We start from the raw sequence: 24,096 nt of genomic DNA on the forward strand, positions 1-24,096 counted from the left end.
ATCAAATTAAGGATATTGTCCATCATAAATCTATGAATTTAAATGTTTCCGTATGATATTCACTATCAAATCACATATCCATATATGATACAAACACCACTGAAGAAAGAGAGAGTTGTTCCAAGATTCATTGGTAAGAGTAGATGAAAACATCAAAAGATCATCCATAGTTTTCTCTTTTGAACTTATTAATAAGGAGGAAGAAATTTCATTTTGTTCTCTATTAAATGGTCTTGAGAGTCTTTAGAAAATTAGGGAGCTTTCACCGCATCTCTCTTGAGCACTCCTCCAGAACATTATACCAAATATTATGTTCCTGCAAGTCAAATAAACCTTAAGAACTTCTCAGGATGAAATATTTTAGAGTTATATTGGTGAATACAAAATTGGATGGACATGAAATGGCTAAGAAAAGAACTCACAAACTGGGATGGAAATGAAATAATTGAGAAAAGAAATCTTCCCAACATCAATCAAGAAACATTGGAATCACTTTGTTGAATGTTTAGGAAAAATACATTACAATATGTTTGTGTAAGAAGGATCCTTTGTAGAAGGATTATGTTTGAGGTAGATTGTTATATCCTTTGGAAAAGGATTTTGTTTGAGGTAAATTGTTATAAATGTTTAATTTTGACCAAAAAAACAACATCCATTGCATCTAATGCAAACTCTAATTATAATAGTAAGCTTATTCAATGATACATTTAAAACTTTGAGATTAACTAAGGTAGAGAAAAATATTTGAGATGCCATTACAACTAAATATATCTCTTCCAAGTTAATCCATTCTTGTAAACCAAGCATACATGTGAGTTGATTAGAATTCAGGATTATTTTAACAAGGGATTTCAACCCATACTGCTCTAAATTATGGATACAATTATGATCTAGCCAAATCTCTTGTAACATTTTCACATTATAAAGACCCTCCATCATATGTAATATGTTTGGATTGAGTTAGCTTCAGAATGGGTTATCATATCCCCAATCTATGAGGATATCACCATCACAATTCCATTGATTCCATTTCTGCAGGTGTTCCCTGAATCTCACCAACTACATCACTTTGGAGTAGTTATAATGATGATAAGCTAGAAATATAATTTTTTCTACTTATTTGAAGTAATCTCATGGAACTTTGTATATTGATCCATGAATTTATTTATTTTGGACCAAAAAGGCATGACAACAATTGGAAAATATATCATGTGATGTGACTCTTGCATATGTTCTTGATCTCTAGTTCTGGAACCACGTGTTTGCTTGACATGGTTGTAAATTTAACTTGCATGTCAACATGGACTAATGCTCAGGGCTAAGGGAAAATTTCTCTCTGAAGCTCTCTTTCGAGAGGATACATTGATCCTTGGAAAAATGGAGTTTTTTCCTTAGCATACCTAGAATTATCATGTCATCCAATTTCTCTCCTGGAGCTCCACAACTTATTACATCAAAATTTGATATCTCTCTCTTCACAAACACACAAATCATTGAGATTAAACACTTAAATACTTTGAAATAATGTTTTTATCCATATCCTAAGCACCACCTCTATTGGTTAAGAGAAAGTGTAGTGTGAAAATTGATGGGGCTACATATTAGTTTGAGGCTCAACTCAATAACGCAACAAGTTGTTTATTTCAAGTTTGCATGATATTAGAGTGCTCTAATAATAAAGTTTATCTTTTTTTCCTATAATATGATACATTATATTATACATTTACCCTTATGCATAAAGAGGTAATTGTTTTGAGAATATGTTACATTCAAAGAAGATTTGTTGAGAAATTTCTAAGGATTTATCCTGCTGAAATCATTGTTTTTAAAAAATAATTATTTAAAGATTTTTGCACCAAGCAGTGCTCTACAGACCAGTATTGAAAATATGTTGTACTGCCTTATTATTTTATTTATCTAAACATTTTGATTCAATCAAATTGTTGGCATTATGATTTAGGTTTGGCGCTATGGCACAGGTGTTGTACTTGATGGCAATTCACTCAAGTGACAAAACTCTGTCCAGGCTCTCAAAATGATGGAAAATAAGGGGTTCGAAGGTGCCCCATTCATAAGGTGCGGACCCGCAGGTACGCCTACCAAGAAGTGCGGTCATACCCGTAGGTTCTTCGTTCAGAAGGTGCGGTCCCTCAGTTCACTCACTCCAATGCAGAGAAGCACGCTCACTTAGGGTTTCTTATGTTTGGCCCTTGGTATTTAGCCCGTCGTTCTTGATCCTATGGTTTTGGCCCGTGGTGTAGGATCTAAATTAGTGAATCCCGGTTTGGATCCTTTATTGGTTTTTAATGGTTTTGACCCATGGTTTGAATAAGGGATTGCCTATAAAAAGGAAAGGAGATCACTTGGCTAAGTCACTAGTGAAATTTGAATATCTTAAGATCTGAAATTTTGAGTAATCAGTTTAAAAGCTAGATCTAAATCAAGGTGAAATCTGTAAAGTGTAAGGTGGATCTGTTGATAGGTCGTGATCTCCTGGGTGTGTGATCAGATTTGTGGATTTGACAGTCGGTGGTACATTGGAGGACTGTTAATTTGGCTCTATTAAGAGGTCTGCAGGCGATCCACGGCGCAGGTGTGGAGGTACGCAACACAGCAGAAGGCACAGTTACAGGGGTACGCAGGGAAGCAGAAGGCGCTAGTGCGAGGTACACAGAGTAGTAGAAAGGCACAGTGCGGAGGTACATAGAGGGACAGAAGGACCAGTGCGGGGGTACGCTGTCAGACAGACAATGCATGTGCGGATCTAAGTTGAGATACGCAGTGCAGTGGAAGGAGTAGGTGCGGAGGTACGCAGAGCAGAAGAAGGACCGGGTGCGGATATGCGCTGTTCAACCACAGAAGAGCTGCGGATATCCGCAGGTTTATATTGGTGAAGTTGCAGACTTTTCTTAAAATATTTGTTGGCTTCATTTTATCTGTTGCTGCAGAGTTCTGGGTTTAGATTACTGGTATTGGTTTTCTATTTACAGCATTCTGAGAAGTTGGGTGGTTCATTGGTTTTATTGTATAAGGAGATTGGTTGATTCACATGTACTTGATGATTATTTGATGTTCTTAGATCCAGTCTGAAAATTAATGAAACGTGGTCCTTAAAGAAGTAAACGAGCTAAGGGGGTTGTAGCTCCCTTTCAGGAGAGACTGGAAAATGAGAGAGGGTTGTAGCTCTTTGCAGGTTGCAGCCTTCGTACTGGTAAAGGACTGCACCAATACAAAATCATTGTAAAAGAAGTTTCTAATTGAAAGAAGATAGAGACATATTGCAGCAGGTGGTTTTCACCCACATTGGGTTTCCACCTTATATCTGGTGTTCTTTGGTGTGATTATATGTTTTTCTTGTTCTTGCTCATTATTATATGGTACTGACATACAAACTAATGATCAATATCTGAAGAAGAAATTAATTGAAAAGAATTTAATAATATTGATTCAGCCCCCCTCTCAGTATTATTTCCAACAATTGGTATCAGAGCAGGTACTTCTAAAGAAGCTTGATCACTTGAAGGAAGATCTATCATCATGAGAAACTACGAGAGGGAAGCATCAATCAGGCCATCAATTTTTGATGGGACAAACTTCGTATATTGGAAGGTAAGAGTTACTGCCTATCTTCAATCTCTGGGTACAGAAGTCTGAGAAGAAGAAATATGAAACAAATGAAAAGGTGGTCAATACTCTATTAGGATGTCTATCTCAATTAGAATTTGTCAAGGTTATGCAGTATAAATCCGCAAAAGAAATATGGGACAAGATTGTTCTGAGTTATGAAGGAGATGATCAGGTAAAACGAGCAAAACTTCAAACCATCAGAATTCAGTATGAAAATCTCAGAATGTACAATGATGAAAGTGTGGCTAACTATTTTCTTCGTGTAGATGAGATTGTTAATTGTATGAAAAATTTGGGTGAAGAAATAAAAGAGGTTGTTGTGGTTGAAAAAGTTCTAAGATCTTTGTCCCCTAGGTTTGAATCTAAAGTTTCTGCAATAGAAGAAAAGGAGAATCTACAAAGCCTTAAAATGTCACAGCTGCACGGAATTCTAACTGCTTATGAAATGAGGAAAGGAGGTCCATCAGACAGAAGAGAAGCTGCCTTCAAGGCTTCATGCAAAGGAGAGTACTATGAGTCAGGAGAAGAAGAAGAATCAAATTTTGTCAGAAATCTTCAACGGGGTACTGGAAGATTCAGAGGTAAGTTACCTTTCAAAAGTTTTGCTTGTGGAAGAGTAGGTCACTATGCTGCAAAATGTCCTCATAAGGATAAGATTGACAAGGGGAAGGAACCTATTAGATGGAACAAGAAACATAATGCAAATAATAAAAGCTATTACACTCATGAATACAATGATGGAATTTCAAATAGTGATGAAGATGAACGAGGTAATGACTATAAACTTTTAATGGCTTTTGAAGATGATGATTACATGGATGCTATATATTTGGATGGATTTTATGAAGAGATTTCTAGACTCAAAACATGTTTAGAAGAAAAGAATGTGATCATTGATACTCTGCAATTCCAACTTGATGAAAAAGAAAAATTTCTTGAGAAGTTAGAATGTGAAATTGTTGGCCTTAGAAAAGAAATTGAGAAAACAAAGGCTCTTAATCTTAAATTTGTTAAAGGATCTGAAACTCTGGATGAGATTATCAGTGTACAACGTTCTCCACTAATCAAGACAGGTCTGGGGTATAATGGAGAAACATCTCAAGCATCCACCTCAAAGAGTTATATCAATTTAGCAAGAAGGAATGAGCAAAAGCCCAATGGAGATCACCAGGTAAAACATGGACGAATTACATCAAGAATAAACAAAGACTACCAGGTAAATCAGGGGCAATCCACCTTAAGGATGAACAAAAGCTACAACTAGCCACAGGTAAAATCTTCTCAATTTGCCTCAAGAATGGATGACAATAGAAACTACAATCATTTGGCAGGTAGAGTTGATAATCACAAAAGTTTCTTCAATGGCCAATGTTTCTCTTGCCATAAATTTGGCCACAAGGCAGCTCAATGTGTTGCCTATAAAACAATCATGACTAGAGAAGCTCAAAAACAAAGAAATATGACTGGGATCACGAAAAGGACTTATAATAACTTTTCAGCCCTTGAAAATGAAATTGAATGTTCTATTTGTAATAACTTTGGTCATGAAGATTCTGAATGTAGGAGCAGGTCTTGGCAGACAAAGGAACAAACCTCAAGTACCAGAACATGGAGAATAAAGGAACCACAACCAGAAAGATGTGGGATAGCTTTTTATGCAGAAGGACAGGAAAATCAATGGTACATCGACAACGGATGTTCGAAGCATATGACAGGTGATAAAGAAAAACTTGAATCATATACTGCTTTAGAAAAGGGAAAGAAAGTTTAGTTTGGAAATGATACCCCTGTAGCCATAAAAGGAAAAGGCACTACTCAGTTGAAAGAAAAGGTCAAAGCTGGAAATGTTTTGTATGTTGATGGCTTGAAGCATAATCTACTGAGTGTCAGTCAGATGTGCGATCAAGGAACCGAGGTAATATTTCGATCAAATGGATGTAGTGTTCGTGATCGTGATACAGGAAAAACAGTGATCAAAGGCAGAAGAACTCCAAATAATCTATACATATTTGAAGAAGGACAACAACAATGCTATTTGAGCAAGGATGATGAACACTGGTTATGGCACCGGAGTTTGGGGCATCTAAGTTTTTCACAAATAAGGAAAGCATGCAAATACCAGGCAGTTCGTGGTCTTCCAGATATCAAAATTCCAGACAACACCATATGCAAATTATGTCAGTTTGGTAAGCAAACCAGAACTAACTTCCCTGAGAAGGAAGGATCAGCCAACAAGCCTCTTGAGCTAGTCCATACAGATGTATGTGGTCCATTTAGGACAAGGTCACCTCAAGGAGAATAATACTTTATATTATTCATTGACGACTTCTCCAGGATGGTTTGGTTGGGACTTATGAAACACAAGGACGAAGCATTCGAAAAATTAAAATCTTTCAAAGCCTTGGCTGAAAACGAATCAGATCACAAAATTAAGTGCCTCAAGTCTGACAGAGGTGGGGAGTTTACCTCAAATGAATTTTTCGATTTCTGTGAAGAACATGGAATAAGAAGGAAATTCTCTACAGCTAGGACTCCTCAGCAAAATGGAGTGGTGGAAAGGATGAACAGAACGGTTCAACAAATGGCTCGTGCTATGCTTGATGAGTCTGGAACTCCCGCAACCTTCTGGGGTAAGGCTGCATTTGCTGTGGTTGTTATTCTCAACAAAACAAATGTCTGAGTGAACAACACTCAAACTCCTCATGAGCTCTGGTATGGTGAGACTCTTCGGTAAAGCATTTCAAAAGTTTTGGAAGCAAATGCTATATTAAGAATAATGATGAACATCTTGGCAAACTTGAACCTAGAGCAGATGAAGGCATTCTCCTTGGTTGTTTACCCCACAACATAGAATATAAGTGTTACAATAAAAGACTTGGAAGAATTGTTGACAACATTGATGTAGTGGTTGATGAAAAAGGATACATTCCTAGGCAAGTAAATTATGAAAACATCGAAGAGGATGAAGACTACCCTCCAAATCAGTCTGCAGATGAAGAAGAACCTCAAGAAACACCAGAGGAACAGATAAGGATAGAAGATAAGACTCCATCCAGGTACGTTAAGAAGAATCATCCAGAATCTCAGATTTTGGGGCAGAAAGAGGCAGGTGTACAAACAAGAAGAACAATTGCAGAAGCTTCAAGCTATTTGGCATTACTCTCCTCCACTGAACCACAAAATGTAAGAGAGGCATGCAAAGATGAATGTTGGGTCAAGGAAATGGATGAAGAACTTGAGCAGATCGAAAAGAACAACACTTGGGAGTTGGTTCCTAGACCAAAAGATAAGAATGTCATAGGGACAAAATGGGTCTTCAAAAATAAGTTGAATGAAAATGGGGAAGTAATTAGAAACAAGGCCAGACTTGTTTGTAAAGGGTATGCTCAACAAGAAGGAATAGACTTTGAAGAAACTTTTGCTCCAGTTGCAAGACTTGAGGCCATCCGAATGTTCCTTGCTCTCTCAAGCTTTCAGAAATTCAAAGTATTTCAAATGGACGTGAAATCAACCTTTCTGAATGGAGACTTAGAAGAAGAAGTATATATTGAGCAGCGAGATGGTTTCATTCTTGGGAATGATCCAAATCTTGTATGCAGACTGAAAAAGGCTCGCTATGGTCTTAAACAGGCTCCAAGGGCTTGGTATTACCGTTTGGACAAATATCTTCATCAACAAGGTTTTTCAAAAGGATCAGCAGATAGCAATCTTTATATAAAAATTGAAAATGACAAATTGCTAATACTTGTTGTGTATGTAGATGATATTATCTTTGGCAGCAATGAAGAAGCCATGAGTCAAAGCTTTGCCTTGGTGATGCAGAAAGAATTCGAAATGTCTTTGCTTGGAGAGCTGACATATTTTCTTGGTCTACAAGTACAACAAAATGAAGGCAGTATCTTTTTGTCTCAAACCAATTACCTCAAGCAGATTTTGAAGAAGTATGCATGGAAGATGCAAAACCAATATGTACCCCCATGGTTACAGGATGCAGCCTCAGTGAAAATGATGAATCAACAGCACTACATCAGCCAACCTATAGATCTATGATTGGAAGTCTACTTTATTTGACAGGTACCCAACCAGACATCATGCATGTAGTGGGAATAGTTGGAAGATTTCAGGCAAATCCAAAGGAAACTCATCTTCAGGCAGTAAAGAGAATTTTCAAGTACCTTCAAGGAACTCAAAACTATGGCTTATGGTATCCTAGAGATACAAATCTCACACTTCATGCTTATACAGATGCAGATTGGGCCGGAAGCGTGGATGACAGGAAGAGCACAAGTGGTGGTGCATTCTTTATGGGTTCCAGATTAGTATCTTGGTTCAACAAGAAATAGAGTTCGATTGCTTTATCTACAGCTGAAGCAGAATATGTGGCTGTTGCATTTTGCTGCACTCAACTCCTTTAGATGATGCAGACCTTGCAGGATTTTCAAATCACTTGTACACCACCTATCTCCATCTTATGTGATAATACAAGTGCAATCAGCATTTCAAAGAACCCAGTCATGCATTCAAAGATCAAGCACATACCGATCAAGTATCACTTTCTCCGGGAACAAGTGCTTGAACAAAAGGTCAAGTTGGAGTATGTTCCTTCTAAGGAACAAGTTGCTGATATACTCACCAAACCATTGCCTAGGGAGACCTTTGAATACCTCAGGAAAAAGCTGGGGGTTGTTGATGCATCATCTTGTTGTTGAACCTCATCTGTTTCAGAGATTTTTGGTTGTACGCGAGTTTCATATGGGGTATACATGTACATTTGCTAGCTTATGGATTGGTCGAAGATCGAATGGCACAGGTTCAGGGGGAGCATATATAATGCATTGTTGGCATTATGGTAGCACATAAGGAGAACATGGATGCTGATCTGAATATGGCTGCAATATGTCTCTATCTATTTCACGGTCATTTATGGTGTTTGGTGGATTATGGTTCTTCTTGAAGAAATTTTTTCCTTTTGCAGATCTGGTTTATAGTTAGGGGGAGCATGATCAACAGAAAAAAGACTTATGCATGTTCTCAGGGGGAGAATAACCCTTTGCCCTTGATGTCAAAGGGGGAGAATGACATTGAGGATCTTGAGGTTGCCATCAAGTACAAAGGGGGAGATTGTTGGCATTATGATTTAGGTTTGGCGCTATGGCACAGGTGTTGTACTTGATGGCAACTCACTCAAGTGATAAAACTTTGTCCAGGCTCTCAAAATGATGGAAAATAAGGAGTTTGCAGGTGCCCTGTTCATAAGGTGCGGACCCGCAGGTACGTCTACCAAGAAGTGCGGTCATACCCGCAGGTTCTCCGTTCAGAAGGTGCGGTCCCTCAGTTCACTCACTCCAATGCAGAGAAGCGCGCTCACGTGGGGTTTCTTATGTTTGGCCCTTGGTATTTAGCCCGTCGTTCTTGATCCTATGGTTTTGGCCTGTGGTATAGGATCTAAATTAGTGAATCCCGGTTTGGATCCCTTGTATTGGTTTTCAATGGTTTTGACCCATGGTTTGAATAAGGGATTGCCTATAAAAAGGAAAGGAGATCACTTGGCTAAGTCACTTGTGAAATTTGAATATCTTAAGATCTGAAATTTTGAGTAATCGGTTTAAAAGCTAGATCTAAATCAAGGTGAAATCTGTAAAGTGTAAGGTGGATCTGTTGATAGGTCGTGATCTCCTGGGCGCGTGATCAGATCTGTGGATCTGACAGTCGGTGGTACATTGGAGGACTGTTAATTTGGCTCTATTCAGAGGTCCGCAGGCGATCCACGGCGCAGGTGCGGAGGTACGCAGCGCAGCAGAAGGCGCAGTTGCGGGGGTACGCAGGGAAGCAGAAGGCGCTAGTGCGAGGTACACAGAGCAGCAGAAAGGCACAGTGCGGAGGTACGTAGAGGGACAGAAGGACCAGTGCGGGGGTACACTATTAGACAGACAGTGCAGGTGCGGATCTGAGCTGAGGTACGCAGTGCAGCGGAAGGAGTAGGTGCGGAGGTACGCAGAGCAGAAGAAGGACCAGGTGCGGATCTGCGCTGTTTAGCCACAGAAGAGTTGCGGATATCCGCAGGTTTATATTGGTGAAGTTGCGGACTTTTCTTGAAATATTTGTTGGCTGCCTTTTATCTATTGCTGCAGAGTTCTGGGTTTAGATTACTGGTATTGGTTTTCTGTTTACAACATTCTGAGAAGTTGGGTGGTTCATTGGTTTGATTGTATAAGGAGATTGGTTGATTCACATGTACTTGATGATTATCTGATGTTCTTGGATCCAGTCTGAAAATTAATGAAACGTGGTCCTTAAAGAAGTAAAAGAGCTAAGGGGGTTGTAGCTCCCTTCCAGGAGAGACTGGAAAATGAGAGAGGGTTGTAGCTCTCTACAGGTTGCAGCTTGCGTACTGGTAAAGGAATGCACCAGTACAAAATCATTGTAAAAGAAGTTTCTAATTGAAACAAGATAGTGACATATTGCAGCAGGTGGTTTTCACCCACATTGGGTTTCCACCTTATATCTGGTGTTCTTTGGTGTGATTATCTGTTTTTCTTGTTCTTTCTCATTATTATATGGTATTGACATAAAAACTAATGATCAATATCTGAAGAAGAAATTAATTTAAAAGAATTTAATAATACTGATTCAGCCCCCCTCTCAGTATTATTTCCAACACAAATTACATATTAAAAAAATAAAAAATAGATAAATATAAAAAATAAAAGTATATATATATATATATATATATATATATATATATATATATATATATATATAGATATATATAACATAAATTAATTGTAATCTAAATTTATTAGGCGATGATAGGAATCAAATATTTTGAGGCACAAATATTTTCTCAAGTTTCACACTCAAAAAAAGTTTGTACCTTAAGAGATCATAATCCCTCTTGATGCTTGATAAATTAGGAGTTAAGATAGCTCTCCCATGATAATTAATATGTAGAATTTATCACACTACGTTCAAATTGTTGTTTTTCATAATCTCTCTTGATGCTTGATAGATTAGGAGTTAAGATAGCTCTCCCATAATAATTAATATGTAAAATTTATCACACTACGTTCAAATTGTTGTTTTTCATAATCTCTCTTGATGCTTAATAAATTAAGAGTTAAGATAGCTCTCCCATAATAATTAATATGTAGAATTTATCACACTACGTTCAAATTGTTATTTTTCATGTGTATTCACAACCAACAAACTAAATGTCTAGGATTGGTTTTTAAGAACGGTTATTGTGTTTGTACTTATCCGATCGCTATTGAACTATATCAAAGTGAGAGGTAGAAGTATTTTAAGTTTGAAATGTGAGCCTTCTGCATTGGAGAGCCCACATCCATCCTGATCGATGTTTAATAATGATATTGGGCTTGAAAATGGAAGGACTTTAACCTTTTTTCTAGATATGATATAATCTTCATTGAACACCTGTCATTAACAAAGCTATCCGTAACATACCTCGAGTGTTCTTTAATTCCCCCCAAATTACCTTTGGCATGATGAATTTAATTCATCAAAATCATAATCTAATAGAAATTATAATTTAATGTAGTATGACATCAAATTATTAAAAGGCTTAGTAAGGATTGTAATTGGCCTTTTAGGTAAGTACGATTGTATAGAAAGATATAAAAGGATGTGGAAAAGTAACATACCATGAACTTAAGAAGGCCATCCACCAACGTGTTTTCGACCATAGGTTCCTCACTGACTTGAAGGAAGTCCGACATTAGCTTTATGAATGCATTTGGTAGTGGAAAATTCCAATTTGAATTCTCGAAGGAATAGACTTCATTTCGAATATTTACTCCGAGGACATTGGCAACTAAGTAAATGGTGATTTGAGTTGAAGTATTCTATTATCATTGTTTTCTACATGAGCATGTAATGTTAGAGATGTTGGATAACATAAATAGCTGCTAGGGCTAGTTTATCGACATGGGTGTACTAGATATGTGGTGAGGCCTTTGTTGAGGTAGTACATGATGTGATTACATTGTGAATCATTTTATTGAATAAGGAACATGGTGATAGTAAGGAAAAAATAATAAGGTATAGTAAGTAATCTTGGGTGTAGTTTAAAGGGCTCAAAAGAGGTGTAAAGACTAAGGGTTTTTTGTGTGCATCGAATTATAGTTGAGTTTGGTCATCCTAGATAAAAGGTATGTCTTTCTTTAGGAGATGCATGAACTTTTTCATGATTTCCATGTAATTGGTAATGAATAAGCACAATAAGTTTTCTTTTCCTTGCAAAATTTTAAGCTAACTAAGTGTACAAGGTGGAGATAATTGCACGATTGCCTTAACCTCAAAGGGGATGACAAAAATTCCATGTTTTGAGACATTGAAGCCTAAGAGGCACCCAAAGGTGATGTGAAAAAAGAACTTGTGTGATTGATATGGATGTTATAACAATAACATTGTGTGAAGATGGATTGTAAGTGCATTAGGTGGTCTTCTTAAGTCTTAGATCAAGTTGTGAGATCATCGAGGTAGGCTTCCACATTGTGTTTGATGTTTTGGAAAGAATAAGAAATGGTTCAATAGAACATGGCCCCAACAATATTAAGGAAAAAAGCTATATTTCTATAGGAAAATGTACCCCAAGGGTAGATGAAGGATATCTTGTGCTCGTTTGATCTGAATTATACTATAATCAGAGAATCTATCAATGAAAGAGAAGATGACATTGCTGATGTATTTTTTAATGATATAATCAATGAACTAGATAAGAAGACAAAGGTAGAAGATCACCTCGATGATTTTTACATGCATCTATAGATGTTGGAGGTGAGGTACAATGATGTTGCATGTAGAATTTTCCCTTATACGCTAGAAGGGAGAGCAACAACATGTACCACAATCTTCCATTCAATTCAATCCACACTTGGAAGGAGTTTAGAAGGTTATATCTCGAGAAGTTTTTTTATGAAAAGACTCCCGCTATGTTACTCAATGAGCTTAGAAGCATCAAGATGGGGAAAAGGAAAAGTGAAAGATTTTAACAAAAAAATTAATTGTATGTTGAATAAGTTTCCCCCAGATATGCAATCACATGATTCAATCACCATTTATTATTACACAACTGCCTTTCCCACCAACATTTCCCAATTCGTGAAAAGAGTTGCAAAGGCAACATTGGTATTAAATTTTGTATAATTGATTGTCATTGAGAAGGACTTGTGCACGATTGGAGTTATGATGGATGATGACAAAATAAAGGACTCCAAAGAAACTAGTAGGAAGTCACAATATTCTTCTAACAAGGTTAAAGAAAAGGAATCATCAGACATCGAAAGATTGACTAGGATGGTGAAGATACTCACCAATGAAATATCAGAGCTAAAGAAGAGGTCAAGAGAGACTTCTACTAGTAGCAAGCCTCCCAAGTCCTTCCCTTTTTGAAGGAGTAATAATAACAACAAAAATCAACCCACCAAGTTTACATAGAGCTCGAATGTTGTGATGAACATAGAAAATATTGGCATGGATAATTAATGTTATTTACATTAGGAATACCTTTCATAAAAGACACACCCTTAGTGGAATCACAACATGAACATTCGTTGCACACATTGTGGATACTCTATCAGTAGATGAGCAAACATAACAAAAGGAAGAAATAGAAGAACCCTTGGTGACTAAAGAAAGAAAAAGTGTTGGACATGCAGTGAATGCGTATCATTGTATCTACAATGTTGATAAGAAGAATGCTCAAGAACCACCATAGAATGAGGTCCCCCCTCAAAATAAAAATGGTCGATACAGTCTAAGGAGTAAAGGGATCCTCTCTGAACAAGAATTGACTAGACAACAATTGAAAGAGAAGTTGCTAAGAAGAATCTCACCACCAGTCAATCCTGCTCAGAATGCTCATAGTAAGTTTGGAAATGAAACTAAGTCCAAGAGCACTTCCTGCAACAGTAAGGGTAAGCCCATCACTCCAGAAGATCTAAATAAAGTCACTCCTCCAAACACTTCAACATTTCCTGCTATAGGTGAAACAATTGATTATAATATAGTGGAAGATATGAAGAAGACACGATTCGACATTTCTATCTATGAGCTTGCAAAAATTGCAGGCCAACATGAAATTATTGTCTAGACCTTTACACAACCTTTGATAGGTGATAAAGCTTCCTCTTATAAAAATGTGTCAGTCAACTCTTCCATTTCCATTGAATTTGTAGCGGATGTTGCTAATACTCTCTACCCTCCTTTCTTATTAGATTTTGAAAATTTCGAATTATAATGTCCATAATTGTTTAGTCAACTCTGGTGCATATGTGAATGTAATGCCATTATATGTAGTAAATAGAATAAATGCAAATTTGCCAGAAAATTGATGCATAAATTATTCAACTGGACATGTTTCTTGTCTAGGCTATTGGTGAGCTTAAGAATGTGCTTATCAAACTATCAAAAGACAATCGAGTTCACCAATGCATAAATATTGTAATTGTGGACATACCAGGAACCTATGGTGTTCTCCTTAGAAAATATTGGTCTAGCAAGTTGCAAGGGTATTTTGCAATGAACTAGTCACATTTGTGGCTTCCATATAAGGTCAGGAATAATTAGATTCGAGTGAACAATGATTCGTACATGAAACACACCCCTTGACACCACTTGAGGGCCACAAGGAACCACTTGCTTTTATTGATCTAATTTTTGGGAATTATTCCCTTGAGACCGACCTCGGGTGTTATCAGCTGCAACCATCACCCATTCCACCAGATACATAGCTAGAGATCCTTCCTTATTCTCCAACTGGTGCAAATGAAACATGTAATACAGATGCACATAATAGTAGCAATAGTAGTATAAGAAGTATATTAGTAGCTCATGATATTTGGACTTTATCTTTTGATGGTTCAAAGACGCAGGATGGTCTAGGAGATAGTTGTGTTCTATAGACCCATGCAATAAGAAGCATATCCTTTCATACCATTTGGATTTTGAGTGTACCAATAATATTGTTGAATACGAAGTACTCATTATCAAAGTGAAGAAATTTATTGACTTGAAGGTAGAAAATTTGAAGGTAATTAGTGATTCAAAGGTGGTCTCTCATAAGGTACGAGATACTATACACTGTGTCTCGATGCATCTTAAAAACTACTAGCAGGAGGTATGGTGTTTGATCAATCATTTCAAATCTTTCAATATTGTTTCTGCTCCTAGAGTTAGAATTGCTGCAGCAGATGCATTAGCAAATGAAGTTGCTAGGATGTCGACATTGAAAAATGGTTTTTCTATTCAAATTATATATAAATCATCTATACCAGAAAATGTCACTAACTTACATGTTTTCAATGATGACCAACATATATTGCACTTTATCGCTAATACTGATGTATTCAAAGATGTTACCACAGAGGAGGATGAGCATGACTAGGCTCTGCAGGAGGCATCTAATGCAATCAAAAGAAACACTACACTAAAAGGTGTGGTGTCCCTGGAGAAGTTATATGACATGCATAATTGATTTAGAGGGCCAACCAACAAAAAAATTAGAGTTCAAAGTTAGTAGCTGAACAAGTTAATTTGGGAACTCCTAGAGATTCGAAGTATGTGAACCTTGGTACTTGTTATTCTCCACAAGAATGATAAATGTTTATCCACTTATTCAAAAAGTACCATGATGTGTTTGCATGCACATACGACAATTTAAAGACTTATAACACTCGTATTATCCAACATGTCATCCCTATAAAAGAAGGGGTCAAACCATTCCAGTAGAAATTATAGAAAGTTCATCCAACACTGAAACCCCTTATATAAAAGGAATGGAGAAAGTTGCTGGATGCTCAGATCATCGTTAAAGTCAAACATTCCATGTGGGTTTCCAATTTGGTCCCAGTCAGGAAGAAGTCTAGAGAGATAAGATTATATGTAGATTTCCACAACCTTAATTGGGCTTCTGATAAAGATAACTATCTAGTTCCATCCATGGAGAAAATACTTGAGACAATATTTGGGTTTGAAATGTTTTCACTGCTAGATGGTCTCTCTGGTTATAATCAAGTGCTAGTAGCAGAACCATATTGATTAAAAACTACCTTCCAGACAAAATGGGGGACATTTTCTTTCAGGAGGATACCATTTGGACTTATAAACGCATGTGTGACTTTCCATAGAGAAATGAACATCAATTTTTGTGGCCCGATAGGTCAGAGCATTGTTTTCTATTTGGATGATGTTACTATGTTCTCCAAGAAAAGATTAGATCACGTGCATTATCTAAAACAAATTTTCGAGCAATGTCAAAAGTATGGGATTTCTCTTAATCCAAATAAGAGCATATTCGGTGTGTCTGAAGGGATTCTACTAGGGCACATCATCACAAAGAGCGGAATTAAGATTGATCCTGAGAGGGTCAAAGCCATCACACAGATCCCATTCCTGGTGAGTAAGAAAGCTATGTAGTCTTACTTAGGAAAAATCGATTTCCTGAGAAAATTCATCTCTGATTATGCTCAGATAATATCAAATCCATACAAGAGATTATTAAGAAAGATGTAGTATATAAATGGGATAAACAGGAAAAGGTCGCTTTCACTCAAAAAACAGTAGGCTATTTTCGATGCGCCCACACTTTTCATTGCAAATTATGGCAAAGATTTCCTATTGTAAAAATTTGCGTCATATTTGTTGATTACAACTATATTGACCTAGAAAGGTATTGAAGGAAATGAGCGGCCTATCTCTTTTATGAGCACTAGCCTACAAGGGCCCGAGTTAAATTATCTAGCATTGAAAAACAAGCATATGCAGTATACAAGAAAGTTAAGTACTTCAGACCCTACATATTGAAAGCTCACACAATCATATTTGTACCTCATCCAATAGTAAGAACATTGTTTGTGAAACAAGAGCTAGGTAAGAAGAGGGCTAACTAGATGGTCTTTCTTCAAGAATATGACCTGGAGTTCAAACCAATTCATACCATAAAGGGTCATGGAATGTGTAAGCTAGCTGCTAAAGTAAGGGATGCTCCTGAACAAGATCTTTCAGGATGGGAGTAGGAGATCGAAATGTATAACATTGAACATGTTCCTCAGTACACATCCATGACACCATGTTATGCAAATCTATGACAATTTCTAGAACATGACACCTTGACCTCGCACTTATTGAATACGTAGAAAAGGGAAATTCAACTAAAATCTCTATCTTACCAATTGGTTCATGGAGTGATTTTAGAGAACCACCACAATGGTGTCCTATTGAGGTGCCTTGAGACATGGGATACATAGAAGGTCTTGAAATATTTACACGATGGAATGGACATTGGTCACTATGTGGGAGACACTACAACACATAATGTTATGAGGGCCAACTATTATTGGCCCACTCTATTTAAGGATGCTCATGCTTATGTATGCAAGTGACAAGTATGTCAGAGATGCATTGACTGTGATCAAGGTCAACCACCCCACTGCTACCAGTAACAGTTGAAGAGCCATTCCAATAGTGGATCCTTGATATGATTGGAGATTATTTTCCTCATTCCTCAAAGAAACACTGATATATATTAACAACAACATATTACTTCACTCGGTGGTCAAAAGCAGCTCCCCTTAGAAATTAAATGACTAGAAAGTCATCCACTTCTTGCATCAAAATATTATAACCAGGTTTGGCGTTCCTATGTCACTTGTCTTTGATAATGCGACATATTTTTCATCGTTAAAACTTTATGAATTCACATTAGAAAATGGAATTTTATTGAAACATGCATCTAATTATTATCCACAGGGAAATGGTTTGGTTGAATCCACGAATAAGAATCTTATCTGCATAATCAAGAAAACCATCTTCTTATAACAAAGGAATTTGCATAAATCTTTGACTAATGCTCTTTGGGATGACCGTGTAACTTCAAATCCTTCGTTGAAAACCTCACCACACTTCCTAGTTTACGGTAAAGAGGTTATCTTGTCCCCAAACATGTATCTTTTGACCTTGAAACTCTCTCAAGAGTCACAAGGTAGACCTTTCCTTCTGGTTCAAAGCAAGATAGATACACTACTTAAACTTGAGGAAGAAAGATGCAAGGCCAAAGATTAATTTTATGAACATCATAACTATGTAAAGTGTTGGTTTGATAAGAAGTTTGTAGGGGAAAATATTTTTGATGTGGGTGATCTAGTCCTGAACTGGGATAAGACCACAAAGAAAAAGGAAAACACACAAAGTTCCAACCTTTGTGGATTGAACTATTTGTTTTTAATGAAAATCTCGACCACAATGCTTTCAAGATGAAATAAGTATATGGGAGGATTGACCCCCTCCCCATAAGCAGTCAAGATCTAAAGTATTTCTTTCGATAGTAGATTCAAGCTGCACTTCCTGTACAGTTGTCTTATTTCTCTTTCTATTATTTTTGTCCATTGTTTGTATGTTATGTAAGTCATTTTTTATCATGTCTTGTTGGTTGGTCAGTGTACATAAAGAATACCCTTGTGTAAAGTGCATGGCTCAAAAGGCTTTGTAGTGTAATAAAAGAGGAGTGTGACAACCACAATGCTTAGATTTCTATTGTTCTCCTTCTTTGTTTTGTAAAATTCCATAGATTGAGCTAAGTCCATATGGGAAATATGATTCATCCAGTAGGAGAACTTTGAGGGAACCTATTAGACACGTGCCTATGTTGGTATATAAACTTCTCAACTTGGTGTAAATATAATTGTGTGTTAATGTTTGTCCAATCTAGTAGAAAAGGGATAAGGGGAAAATCTAAGACAATCAAACCAATATCATAGGTCTTAAAAATACTTCTCTGAAGGGTCAACCTACTCCGATCTCAATAAGTTGGGATTCCTCTTTTTTTTGCTGAAAATAATAAGTGTCAATGCATAGTTCTATTAAATAAATAAATAAAGGGTGAAAGAATATAAAGGATTCCTCCTTAGGGAGGTGGAGCAAGCGACTTTGCTGGGGTACTAACCAGGCTTGCTAGCAGCGGAGAAACACCAAAGATGAAAACTCATACTCTTAATACCATAAACTCCCTGTGCACATTACCCTTTCCTAGATTGAAACAATTGTGATATGGTGTATATTTTTGTGTGTGTTCAACCAAGTAAAGGAAAGTGAGATGCTATGTATAAAATTGGGTCATGTTGAGGGCCCCGAGATCGGGTCGACAACAAGGGGGATACCCACCCGGTCGGGAACCTGGTTTGCGGCTCCTTGCCCATTTGGAGTAGCGGGTCCGACTGGGGATAACGGGACCAACTTCCCGATACATGGGAATGTGAGTGTGTGTAGAGTTTGATTATGTTGATTTTGGAAGCATTCTAAAACTACTGTAAATCTAACTTGCAAACTGACTCTAAGCTACTGAAATCTAGTTGAAACAACATATAGAATCTACACTAACCCGGGATGTATCTTTTCCATTATGCAATCTAGAAATATTTCATACAATAACTGGTAATAAAGATTATTCAGCTATCATAAGAATATAAACCATTTAAGATGAACTGTTTTGCATAAGAAGTTACACAAAACAATTGTGAACAGCATATCGCATAATCAAATCATTCATATGTCAAGCATAAATACATGAGTCCACCGTACAGAAGTGCCAAATGATATCCCATATGCTCATACATTAACATACAAACAATATCAGCTGTATATCACTCTAAGAGTATAAGCAGAAATTCGTCAAGAGATAAAAGTACCATTTATGACTAATTTCTACTCACAGACTTCAAGCAATAACGATCTATCTCTACTTGCTCTAATATCTACCAAGAGTACAGAAGTGCAACATCAGTAGCAGACATTAAGATACAAACATAAATAAATCTCGATCCTTCCATTCATCAAAACCTCCTCTGAGGGTGCAGAAGTGCATGTTCCGAGGACAAGTTTTTGACAAATTTCTGGACCCTTCTCCAATGCAATGAGAAGGGTTGAAATACTACTACCTAATCCTAATAATAGTATTATTACAAAATTGAGGATACGGTTCTCAAATGACCGCCCTTTTTCTAATTCAGTAAAAAGGAAAAAACAACATTCTAAATGAAATTACTTCTTAATTTGGTCTCTGAAGTTGCAGCTGTCAAGCATAGGCTTGAGAAGAGTAGGCTGGCTGATTTCTGTGCTTAGCTGGGCTGTGAAAACAACATCCATAAGAGCTGGCGCTACTTTCTCGGCTGCGTTCATGATGCATCTTACTGTCATGCATTGGCTGTGAGGCTTAACTAAGTAAGTCCAGTAACTTTCCCAGTTTAGTCTAGCCAATGCCTGGATTGTCTTCCCGTTTGCCTGTGCTTTCTGCTTCCATTCTGCCTCCAGTTGCGACGCGATTGGTAGGTACCCCGGAGTGGACTCTGAAATTAAATTGGCCCTGTGTAAATTTTCATTTACACAGTCGATAAGTATGCTCGCCTGTGTCGCCGCTGACTCTGCTGCTTGCTCCGCCTGTGTGATTTGTTCGTCCCACTTATTAAAGAGCAGTTCCTTATGATTTTCATTAATCTTGGGTGCCCCTGCTCTTTTCCCTTCCTCGCCATTTTGCCAAGCTAGTTATTCTGTTACTCTTTTGTTGGTTTGGTCATAGTCATTCCGCAATTCTACCACCTGGTTGGTGATCTTGTCGCTTAGTTCACAAAAATGCCTCCACTGTGATATTCTGCGCACCATATCTTCCTGTTGCTGTGACAGTTGGTCGTTCAAGCCGATGGACTCTGAAATAAACTCTGTCAGCTTAGGTTCATCTTTATGCATTTCTTGCACCGTCTGCAGCTGCTTTTCCTTTTCTTCAATACTTCTTTGATGGTTCACCTGCAACTGGCGAAAGTCTTCCTGTAGCTTTTCGAGCTGCTTGGAAGCTTCAGCGTTCTCATTGGCTTGTCGCAACTGTTGTTGTAGCAGTTGTATTTGACTTTCACGTTCTTTTAGAAGTTGCTGAACTTCAGAGGCCTTGTCGATAGTTGCAGAAGCATATGCTCCTGCAATCTGAGACAATTTCGTGAGATTCTCGGTTGGATTGTTATTCGGGTCTTTCCACAAGACATCTAGGTGTTCAGCATCTTGAGACAGTGCATCTTCAAGCTTCCTCTTCTTTCTTTGTCTCCTTACAACTGCCCTGTGCTGTGGACTGTAGAATACGTCCAGTGGAGGAATTTCTTCTACGCTGAGTAGAAGTTCTGAGGATGGAGCGATAGGAAGATGCTCCATTTCTGCGGCACTACTGACCATGGTCGAGACGGCTTCTTGCACCACCTGTGTATTGCTCACAGGTGTCTTCGGGACTTGACCTTCAAGATTTATTAGTTCATTGAAGGTCTCCCATTCTTTATCCAATTCTTCAGTGACAAGAGGTGTTTCGGCGACGGGAGGGGGAACTTCTCTTGGTGGCGAGGTGATAACTTGCTGCTGAGCCATCGTACTTGACTGAGCCGTGTCTTTGATTGTTTCTTCGTTCTTCTCTTCTTTGTGCACAGACTCTTCAGGATTTTCGGATATTTCTTTTATGGCGCTGGAATTAGATCTGGAAGTGCTGGAGTGTTCACTGAGGCTGATGATCAGAGTCAGTTCTCTGGTTGCTACTTGCAGTCTTTCCAGTGGAATGTTAGCCAGCCTTCTTTCTCTATACAATGTGAATTTCCGGAGGTCATCTAGGGACAACCTCGACTGAGCTTCTTGCAAAACTTCTTTAAGCGAGTTCTTGCTCTGAAAGAGATCATCAAACAGATCTTTCTTCCCAGAGAATACACTTATCTTGACGTTGGTTGTAAATTCCCTGGCCACTTTATTTGGGTCGAATGGTCTTGGTGAGAACTTAAATAGTTGGATACACGTCACATTCTCCACCTCGTCAAAAGTGTGTCCCACATCGAACAAAGAGAAGGCCCCACATGTGACGGGGAATTGAGGCCAAATGGCCTTCTTTTTGTTCTTTAGGTCCTTAGTTAAATCGCCTTCAGAACAAGTCTGATAAGCGATCTCTCGGGCCAACAGTTTATCCGAGATATACAAGGGTAGGACATGCGGAGGTGCAGTGCTTCCAAAAACTCGAATATAGGTAAACCATTCTTCCCCAAAACATGTTGTGATGGGGATGATATCGTTTTGTGCCTCAGGAGAGCACCTTGGGGGGTCCTTATCATATATCATTCTATGCACGGGCAATATGAGCCCATGGCAAATCTGGTAAAAATGGGGGACAAACTGGGAATCCCACAAGACTTTATGATAGACATGAATGAGCAATGGGTCCTGGGTAGTCCATTGCCAGCCCATAGTAGGGAATTTCGATACAAGACAGATAGAGTCCATTATATAGGTAGACAAATAAAAAGGAGGATAGACCCTTTGGGAGAAAGATCTCTTAGAACGGTAGTGGAGAACCGCCGTGTATAGAGTGTCAGAAAGGATTTTGGCCCAATCCACTATCTCAGAGTTAGTCGCGGCATCAATTAACGGTAGCCATTCAGATGAAAATTTATTGATATCGGGCTTACCAAATAGCCTACATAGCATGGCTGCAGCAAAACAATACGGAGAGGTAAGAGAACCAGTGCTATACATACCGTTCTTATCTTTTTTCAATGGTTCATCTCTTCTTGACCATTCCTTAGTGGTGTCTGATAGGTTCGGATTCTCTGCTACGAACTTCCTAACAAACTCTGCATTGTAGGTTGCTTGTGGTTCAGGAAGATGATACATGAGCTTCAGGTCTTGAGCCGCAAACGATCCCACGAGCCCATGCCCCTGGACTTTGAACTGTCTATGATGCAACTCCGCATCATCTAAAATCCACTTGATCATGTCTGTATACGGTAGGATCTTCGGCCTTGCCGCTATTATATGGAGGAAAGAGCACGCTAGGTCTTCCAGGGATGCCTCTGAAGGACGTGATGCACCTGCGACGACAGCAATTACCTTGATTATTCTAGGGTTCTCTTCTTCTAATAGCCTATACATGCCTTCCCATGTTGAGATGCCTGCGTCTTTATTGCATGCAGTATCTGTGTAGAGGGGTGCCATCTCCTTGGTCTTTTCTCTTGTCTCTGAGCTCTGAGCTTTGTTCTTCTTCCCCATCTCGCTTAGCGTTTCTGTTTGATTTTTGCCTTCGCACTTTGCTCATGCAGGTTATGAGTGAAATGGAAAGATTGATCAGAAAGGTGATGGGAGAGTTTTAAATGCAAGAGATAAATCAGATATGCCACCTTACGTGATGCAAATCCACATTAAGGCACGCGTCTTTATTCCACTTAATAACTGACAACCAAATTTATTACTATCATTAAAAGCGCATAATTTCCAAGTCAGGTTATAGTAAGTGGATTTTCTTTGGGTGGCGTGCCCGAAGGAGTCGTACTAAGGTGCTTTCATGAATCGCCAACGTACCCTTGCATGTCGCGTGATCGCAAGTGTTAGTGATCGCAACATCATAGATCGCAATAATTCAATGTTTGCCAACGTACCCTGCCTCATTTCTGCGATATGCGATTGCGCGATCGCAACATCGCCGATCGGCGGACTTGTAAGCTTTTCTTTATGGATGCTAGTGTATTGCGATGCGATGTTGTCCACTAACACCGAGGCGATGTGCATATTGGCCTTTAGAGGGGAAACGAAGGCGTTTCTTATCTTTTTGTGATGCAACCTTAAAGATTTGCTTTTATGAACACAGGTTTAGGCTTAAGTCGTCCAAGAAACCTTTCCTAAGCTTATGCTTGTAATTTCAAAAGAAATCTTTGTTTTTTTTGAAAATTAACTAAGGGTCCCCATTCATTCTAGCATCGTGGCCGATACTAGTTTGAACGAGGGGGGTTGTTGCTGGCCACAACAGGTCAAAAGGGGGAAACTGAGGAAATCAATACTTCCTAAAGGTATGACCCTTAACCAAAAGCTATTATCAGACAGAGGCTAGAAAAACAACTCCAGGTGCCCAAACCCATAGCTAACTTGCATTTTTAGGGACCTGGACTCCTAGTCACTTGCATAACAAGGAAATCCAGTGGTTGTAAATGCCTAGCCACATTGATAACCCTGCCTCCCAATGACTGCAGTCTATATTTCTGGTTCTTAGAATGCAACCCCGAAATTTGAGCCACTTTTTCAGGGCTAGTATCTATACCTCTGGCCAGAACTTGATAAGACTTATCAAAATGATGAATTACACAAGGACAAAGCAATTAATGAAAAAATTAGTCAAGAGATTTACCTATCCAGGCCTAACCATGACAAACATTTCGTCAAACACATTGTGAACATGTAATATACATGTCATGAAAGCATATTTAAACATAGGGTTTTGATACTTATCCGAGAATAATCAAGAAGGTCTAGTTCCCTCTCACAATGGCTGCAATAACATCTATTAGGTCATGCATTCAATAAACATTAATTTACCAATCAAAACATGATAAGAGGCATAACTATAATTTGTCATAAAACCATGCTTATAAGATGCATATAAATAGAATAATA

Source organism: Pinus tabuliformis, chromosome 1_1, assembly GCF_031772625.1.
Source record: "Pinus tabuliformis cultivar Carrire ecotype Pingquan chromosome 1_1, CPIR1, whole genome shotgun sequence".
In the NCBI taxonomy this organism is placed as follows: domain Eukaryota; kingdom Viridiplantae; phylum Streptophyta; class Pinopsida; order Pinales; family Pinaceae; genus Pinus; species Pinus tabuliformis.